A 9,222-nucleotide genomic window follows, 5' to 3' on the forward strand; every position below is an offset into this window, starting at 1 on the left:
GGAAGAGAAAGGGATTGATTAGGGGACTAGAGATGATAGGATTTATGGAGGATCACAAGGGAGAGAGAGAGATAGAGAAAACAAAGATAATTAAATTTGATTATTCCTCGGAGATATAACTCTTTTTTACACATTTTTAAAATATTTCATATATAAAAACTTGGTTTCTTGTTTATTAGTGTTGGTGAGATGAGAGATAAGAGTGGAGAAAAAAGAGAGGAACGTGGGAGCTGTTTCCGTGTCTCCTACTTTAAACATATTATTTATTTTGGTCATCTCCTTGGCTTAAGAGCTTAATTAGGTTAAACCCTCCGTGAGAAGCTCTTCTATATATACTTCTCCACAATTTTATTTATATTTTTCATCTAGCTACCAAATGAGAGTAGAGTAGATCATGAGTCCACTACTTAGATATCTAGATAGTCACATATTGGTGTTCATTAGCCAATTGAGGAAGAAGATAGATACATATATAACTACTATGAACTTATAACATATCATCGGTCCAAGCATTGTGAATATAATAGTATAGTATTGTCGTGTTAGATAGGCTTGTCATAGATATTTTATATGGTTAGTGATTCTTAAATTGATTAAATAAACATTGATATTGATTGACTAGTCAAATTATTGGCAGTAATACATTATAGTAGTGTTCAAAATAGAAGCTATGTAACCTACTTGGGCTAAATTCAGAAAAAAAAATGAACGTATCAAATCTTTGTAATACAATCCTTAAACCCTTTTAGTTTACCTTATAGTACTAATTTGTATTATAATTAAATAATTATGTTAATGTTATCTACTAAAAACTTATGTATTTTGGTTCAACCAATGTTAGATTGATATAAACTTAGACACCGTCATATTCTTGTTGTTGTGTGTATTAGTACTAAACTACTAATTAAGAACTTATTTTATGCCTGATTATTTAATATTTATCTGTCTAATAGGAGTAGAAATGTACAGAGCATATGGTTAATCATAATGGTAGTAATTAATAAATTACAATACCCAAGAAGAAAACATCAAGAAAAAGATTCTTCTGTCTTACGCCAACTTGTTCTATTATATTGTCATAAACGTCTAAAATGGTACCGGTAAAAAAAAAAGAAGTCTAATGGTACTTCTTGTTTAGGGCAGATAATTATATTTTATAGGTCACCGTATTGAGATTAATTAATCAAATTAAGGAAGCCTACTTTGCAAATTACAGTTTAACTTGATCTTCAAAATCTTAGATGTTCTACTAAATATTTTGAAACTATCGATTCTGCAAAAATAGTCAATAATTTCAACAATAAAACAACAGGAAACTATAGTTAATCATACAATGACTTGTATGATTTTAGTTCTGTTTCTTTCTTTCTTTAAGTTAAAATATATCTATATTAACGTTTTTGCAGCATTTAAAAAAAACCCTTTGGATTTAAACTTATTTACAATGGCACACCATTAGTATTAATTATTTACTAGGATTTAAGCCGCGCTACACCGCGGAACAATATTTGTATTTTAAAATTTTCAGATCAACAGTGGTTATACTACGATGGTTTTGCTACTTTATTATAAAAAATATTTTTGATCGTAGTGATATAGAGTTTGATTGATTTAAACAGAGTAGTTGCGGTTACACATGCATAAATTTACTAAAGCATAAGGTTTAGATCTTAACTTAATCAAATGTTTTAAATGATTAATTTAGAGGTTTGAGAATAAATGTGAGAATATATCGAATTTGATTATATATTTTTTAACTATGTTTTAGATAAATTATATATATTTCTAATGGATTTTTTGATTGTACGGGTAGCAAGACGAGACGCGTTTGAATTGATATTAATAAAAATTAAAATATCATTTATCTCATACTTCAATACGGTAAAATCTTTATGTTACTATTTTTAATAACACTAATATAGGACATATTTAATCAAAATAAATTAGTAAAAATAGATATTATATAATCTTAATAATTATTAAATAAAATCCAAAAATCTGTAAATTTTAGAAATTATGTATTAAAAATAAAATGTGTGTCCACCGCGGGTTAAAATCTAGTTTGATTTTGTTAATTTATGTTATAATTTTTGTCTAGTTTTCCTCCACTTTTGGCTACATTTTTGTTTATTTAATTAAATAGTTAATTTTTGTTACAGTATACATTAAGATGGTTTAAAAGACATCACTAGAGCGTGTCAAGGATGTTCTGGTATTCTTCCTTAATCTTGGTCTTGAACTCTTCAGGATAAAGCAATGGTCGCCGGGACGATGAAGGATCATGACTAGTGTCCCTGATTGGTCGGAATGGTTCATCGGAAGTGATTTCATGCATCTGATCAAACCGATAGCTTACTCGATCGGGTCAATAGCCTACTCGATCGGATCCGACATTAGCTCGATCGGATCCAACATTGGCTCGAACGAGTTTTTCCTATGAGTCTTCAGAGATATCTGTTTGAACTGAATCCTCCCCCTCTTGGACTTCACTGTCCTCAATGAGATTCATATATGGCTCCCTAAAGTTATTGCAATAGCAGTGGCAAATTCCTTAGGGTTCATGACAGACTTGCCTGGTAACTGCCTTGAAGAAGTGGAGGTATGTTTTTCTTCTAAGTGGGAAACCTTGGTGCTCACAGCTTCAAACTTCTGGTTTAAGTCATTATAAGAAGTAGCAATATGATTACGAAGCTCGGCCATCTTCTTAGTAGTCTCAAGGTTACCATTGGCCTGGCCTTGGAGAATTTGATGAAACATGCTTTGCAGGTCCTTTTCTGGAGGTACTTATGTAGATTGTTGTTAAAATCCAGGAGGATGAGCCATAAGCTGTTGATAACCTCTTTGATTTTGCTGCTTTGGAAGGAATACTTGATTCATTGGTCCATGAGCATAGGTCTTCTGTTGGAATTGCTGCTGTTGGGGGTGGATACACTTGGTCCTGTGAGTTGGCCCCATTGGTTCTCCTATAAGATAGGTTTGGATTTGGCTTATAGTTGTTGAAGCCCTTTTTATAACCACCCTGGTTTTGGATATAGCTCACTTCTTCTGTTGTAGCACAATCACCTTCTTGCGGTTGAAACAGCTCCTTTTCCGTGATGAAGTGAACACTCTTGGACTGACTAAGCAAGATCCTATCAAGTTTTTCATTCATTGCCTTCAAGTCTCTCTTATACTTCTCCTCTGAATCTGTACATCCCCGAAATGTGCGGTCATAATCCTTGTTGTAAGTTTCATCGGATTGAGATAAGTTCTCAACTAGTTTCCAACCCTCTTCAACAACTTTGTTCAAGAAATTTCCATTGCTAGCAGTATCTAAGAGCATACGAATCTTGGGTAGGACGCCTCGGTAGAACTTGCTCAAGAGAGACTCATTAGTGTACCCGTGTTGTGGGCACTGAGAATGATAAGACTTGAACCTTTCCCATGCTTCACAAAACGTCTCTCCATTCTTCTGGCTGAATCCGAAGATATCATTCCATAGGCGAGCTGTGCAAAAATTAGAGAAGATTTTCGAAAGGAAAGCTCGCTTCCAATCTTCCCATGCTGTAGTAGAACCGGCTGGGAGTGCTTTCTCCCATTGATGAGCCTTATCCCCTAGAGAGAATGAGAAGAGGCATAATTTGAACCTTTCTTCGCTAACACCGTTGATCTTGGTGAGTTCTCAAGTGGCAAACCATGAAATTTATTCCTCTGGATCATTGATTACAAGCTGCTCTTGATCTCGAAGTTGTTATTCTGAACCGCAGGAGGAACGATCCCTTAGCGCTGAGTATGATTCCTTGGAGCATCCCTTGCTCCAATCCTAGTTGGTTCCCTTTGTAGAGGATCCATTATTGCTTCTTGCTGGACTACCCTTAACTGATTACGTTGCTTACGTAGTTGTCGCGGCAGACAATCGATATAGTTGAGGTAGGTGAGCAGACTCTGATTTCCTTTAGAGCGAGTGTGCATAAACTTAACCAGAGGTGAGACACGATCGAGCAAGAGCAGACTCGATCAGGTTTGGTATGACTCGATCGAGCTGAGTGGTCAGGCTCGAGTTGTGTTAGACAGGTACCTTAGATTCAAAACAGACAAGCAGCAAAGGAAGAATCCAGTAAGGGAATTTAAAAGAACTTGATCTTGTAAATGCTGAAATCCTATTTGTTACTAATAAACACCCAAATGGTAGCGGCGCCAAATTGAAACAGGTTTTTTTTTAACGTGTCACTCTCGAGGCAAGTCAGGTCAATTCCTCAGTAATTGTAGTACTTGAGGCATCGAACCAAATGAGTGGTTGAGCAAGCAACTAGGATATGATCAGAGATAAATAAGTCAAGCCAGATATATTAGATATTGAATATAGAAATCATAATACATAAATGAATCTAAAGAGTGAAGAACTATTGAAAGCAAACTATAAAGAACAAACTACATAACGATAAACTAAGATGCAAGAACTAAGCAGAGCAGAAATGAAACAAAGATGTGATGGAAATCAATCAAAGATAAATAGCTTTCCAAGGAATAAGGTAATCAATCTATGAATCCTCCTAATCTCTATGGGGTACTCAATCAAAACACAAGCAGCGGTAATCCCAACATAAAGCTTCTAAACCTAACCAGCCCAATCCCTTAGTGAAGATTATCAAACTCATTACACTTCCTAAGATCAGATCCCTCTGATGAAACATGCAATGAATAGGCAGTAAGAACCAGCTTAATCATGTTAAAACATCTCCTAGAAACGTATCCCTAAGGCTAAGACAATGAATCTCAAGCATTAGTTATTCAGGCATTTCAGCAAACACCTTCCAGGGTGGAAATGCATGAGATCTAATTCCAGTTGATCAGAAAGAAATCAGCAATAAGATCACTAATCCAGAAGAGATCTACAAGATTCTAGCCATAAACACCCCTTGGAAACTAGGATCCAAAACTGATATCCCTCATCCCTAAAGCTAAGAACACTACTCAGATCTGCAAATCATTGTAAAAAGTTGAAACCCAGAAAACTCTAAATCTTGCATAATCAAAGAGATAGTGATATGAGGAGAAAGATAGTACAAAGAAGCAACAGCAAAAACTCTATAGATCAAGAGATAATAAGATTAAAAAATTTCTGGAAAGTTTGGTGGCTACAAAGAAAACCCCTAATGAACACTCGATCTTTGTTCTTAATGACCAATGGTACTTATTTATAGTGGGTTCTCAAAACCCTAAAAAAAAATGACAAAATACTAAGTCGGTCTTAAATGAGCTCTATCGGGTGCAAGCTGGGCTCGTTCGGTCCATCCAAGCTTGGTCGAGTCCAATGCCTTAGCCTTGAGTCTCGAGTCTGCTTCTCTTATCCCATCCGATCACTCGGTCGTGTTCTCCTTGGTCGCGTCCGGTACACTCGATCGGGTTAGACTCCTTGAAAGCTCAAAACGTCTCGAATGTACCTGTTTTAACTTCGAAACGCACAAATATGTAAATGCCTATACTAAATCTCCTAAAAGTGCAATATGAAGGAAAATATACTAAAATTCATAAGAAACATGACTTAAACTATGCAAACTGTGCACAAAATGTATGCTTAAGAATGTGAAAATATAGAGTTATCAGTAGATAATTTATATTTTATAAGTCACCGTATTGATAAGATTAATTAATCAAATTAAGGAAGCCTAGTTTGCAAATTACAGTTTAACTTGATCTTCAAAATCTTAGATGTTCTACTAAATATTTTGAAACTATCAATTCTGCAAAAATAATCAATAATTTCTACAATAAAACAAAAGGAAATTATAGTTAATCATACAATGACTTGTATGATTTTAGTTCTGTTTCTTTCTTTGGGTTAAAATATATTTGATACAATTTTGTTAACTTATGTTATAATTTTTGTCTAGTTTTCCTCCACTTTTGGCTACAGTTTTGTTTATTTAATTAAATAGGTAACTTTTGTTACAATATACATTAAGATGGTTTAAAAATTAGTCGTATGCGTTAATAGTACAAACTATTAAGCTATTACTACGATTACTTAAACCATTTTACCTAGACAAAATATAAGAAATTTTGAACTAAGATCAGATGTTATTAACATGTTAACTGCAGTGTATAAGTTTATAAGAATATAAAATTATATTATCTCACGAAAAATATTTGGGTGAACCACTCTTGTCCACCTCCTCTTAATTAGCCAATCAAAATACAACAATATGTCACATTAGTTTATTTAAAAATTAAATCAAAAAAAAAAAAAATTAAGGAAATTAAGGAAACAAATTCTGTAGGATATTTATTAGGGAAGTATATTTCAGTTTGGATTGACAAGTTAGTGATTAGGGTAAATATTTTTTAAACTGACGAAATTATATTTTCGCTTGGATTGATAAAATAGTGGTTAGGGTTTTGATTTTTGAATTAAACGAAATTATATTTTGGTTTGGATTTAGAAAAGAGTTGTTAGGGTTTGTTTTATTTTTGATTTATTTTTTAAATATAATATGACATGACATATTTTTTTATTTTGATCGGTTAATCAATAACGGGTGAACCTAAGTATTGCTCGTATTTCACCCAAAGTACTAGCTAGCTATCTAATAAAGTTAGTTATGGATCATCACCTATTTAGTAAAAGAGAAGTACACTTTTACATAGATGATGATGGGTCGGGTCAAAATTAAAAATTAACCCAAAATTAAACAATTAGATACTTCCAAATCGGATATTTAACTAGGTTTGGACATAAATTGGATACTTTCCCAGCATATTATATTATTTCTATATCTAGATTTTTGATTTCCTAATGTTTCTCTAACTAATTTAAAATAATAAATTAAAAACATTTATTACTCTCTTTTCACCTATATTTGATCTTGTTTTAATTTATTATATTAAGTATATAATAAAAATATAGAATAACAATTCTTCTCTTGTTTTGAATATATTGCAATTTGAATTTTTCCAAATGGATATACTTTAATTAATTGAGAAAGAAAATATAATTATAAACTTAAAATCTTATTAAAATAAAGTTTGGATATCTAAAACCGGTTGGTTAAATATTTTGGTTAAATTTAAGGAGGTTGGTTAAATATGTTTATGAAATTTTATATTATACTTTATTGATAGAAAAAGGTGTAAGACATACCACATCCGTTAAAAGTTTTGGGAAATAGGTTTAAATCATTATAAACATGACCAATATACTTCTAACTATGAATGAGTATGATGTTTAACTTATTGGGGTTTTGTATTTTATTTTTTTATTCAGATTAATAAAGTTTTTTATTTGATCATATAAAAAATTAAAATTTTTAAAATATGATAATTTAAAATGTTTCAAAAGTTTCAGAATATTATAATTTTAAAAATTTTTAAAAGTTTAAAATCTTTTAACACTGAAACCTTTAAAATATTCAAATATAAAAAAAATTATAGAATATTAAAAATATTAGAAACGTGTCAGAATATTTTTGCAACGGGTCTGAACATGATACACACCACTTAAGTTTTCCAATTAAATATTTTGTAAGACCAAATATTACATATATTATATGCAAAACTGTTCATTTTTACAGGTTTTAAAGAACATAACTAAATCAAATTTTAACAATGGTACATACGAAGTCTTAAAAAATATACTATTCAAATATTGATTAAAATCGAATTTATAAAACGAATAAGTTTTGCCGATAAACTAATTATGTATCAAACTATATAAATCATAGGTAATCAACTTTATTTATTTAATACAGATTTATGCACTAAACATACTCGCTAGTGTTTTTGGATAATATTCAATACCAAGTTATTAGAAAACTTAGTTACAAAAATAGCAAAATCATAATATAAAAATGATATATTTGTAAAGAAAAACATATCATAATATACATTTGTATCACGTAGTAGGTTAAAACATATTAACAATAGCCCGATAACTTTCCCAAAGTTTCTTTTTCTACCCTCACTAATTTGCATGTGTATGAATCAAAATAAAGGGTGGAATCGTTAATTAACAAATCACGAAAGATCCAATGGCTGAGAAACAAGACAAAGAAGAGTTGGATGGTTCAGATAGTTTTTGACGCGCATCAATGATAACCGCGAGAGATCTAACGGCTGAGAATAGACCAATAAGTGTTTGACGGTTCATATAGTTTTTGACTCTGATCGATGGAAATCACCGCAGATTTAAGACGATCCAACGGTTCCTGTTATTAACCTAAATTTTGTTTTTTCTATTTATTTTTGAGCCGATTTCGAGCTCTTCATCCATCTCTCAATCGGAATTAAACTCTTCTTATTTTATCTTTCAATCGCAATTTCCCCCGAGATCAAACTAACCATGGGTCGAACCAAAAAGAGGAAGAAGAATAAAGATAAGGAAAAGCAGTTCCAGTGGTAAGATTTAATGGATTGCTTATTGTGTAAGTGAGCCAAAATTAAATGTAAAATGATTTTGAAGGTTACACAAGATGAAGAAACGGTTCTTTTCTTGGGCACAAAAGCATCGCATAAGAAACGCGAGGTGATACACTCTACTTGATCGATGAGTAAGATAAAAAAGGAATTTTTTTCCTCATTTTTTCTCTTTTTCCCCTACAATCTCTCTCTTATCTCTCTTCTTATGATCTTTCTTTAATTTTATGCACTTTGATGAGGTACTTTAGTGGAGATGGTTTAAGGAATTGTTAAGAATTAGAAAAACTTTCTACTTTTTTTTTGTCATCACAACAACCAAATTACAAGTTTATTGGAAAAAAACTCTCCTTAGGGAGAACCACGACGTAGCCGATGTACTTGTGAGGGAGAATTGCATTCTACGGCTTCTTGCTTTTTTACGTAAGATATTCTTAGCACCCGTTCTCCTTTTATAGGGTGCGGCGGATACTAAAATTCGGGAACAAAAACTTTAAATCTCTAAAGGAAGCATACTCAGCTTCAAATATGGGCCAATCGGGGGCGCCTCCCAAATAGCAAGGATATCCGAGCTGTTTGAGTCAAAGCAAGCAATATTCTTACAAATCTCTAACATAAACTTAAGACCATGGGCATTGCAGGTCCTATGGCCAGTCCCCCAGTATTTTTGGCCAAAAAAAAAAAAAAAAATTTTGGGTCGTTTCTTTAAACGAGTCAGTCCTTCCTCCATCCGCGGGCCCCACTGACACGTGACAACCTGCGATTGTTTATTTTTTTTTGTTTTTTTTTTTAATTCTGAAAAAAGAAAAAAAAAATTTGGAGGAGGGACGG

At 32.3% G+C, this 9,222-nt stretch overlaps 1 non-coding gene across 1 annotated transcript; it reads left to right on the forward strand.

Annotated features, from left to right (window-relative positions):
* The first annotated feature begins 3,377 nt into the window (after nt 1-3,377).
* LOC111831755 lies at nt 3,378-3,484 on the forward strand. Its single transcript, XR_002834891.1, has one exon. It is a non-coding gene; the product is annotated as a small nucleolar RNA R71 (small nucleolar RNA).
* The last annotated feature ends 5,738 nt before the right edge of the window (nt 3,485-9,222 follow it).

This window comes from Capsella rubella, unplaced genomic scaffold, assembly GCF_000375325.1.
Source record: "Capsella rubella cultivar Monte Gargano unplaced genomic scaffold, Caprub1_0 scaffold_3, whole genome shotgun sequence".
Classification (NCBI taxonomy): domain Eukaryota; kingdom Viridiplantae; phylum Streptophyta; class Magnoliopsida; order Brassicales; family Brassicaceae; genus Capsella; species Capsella rubella.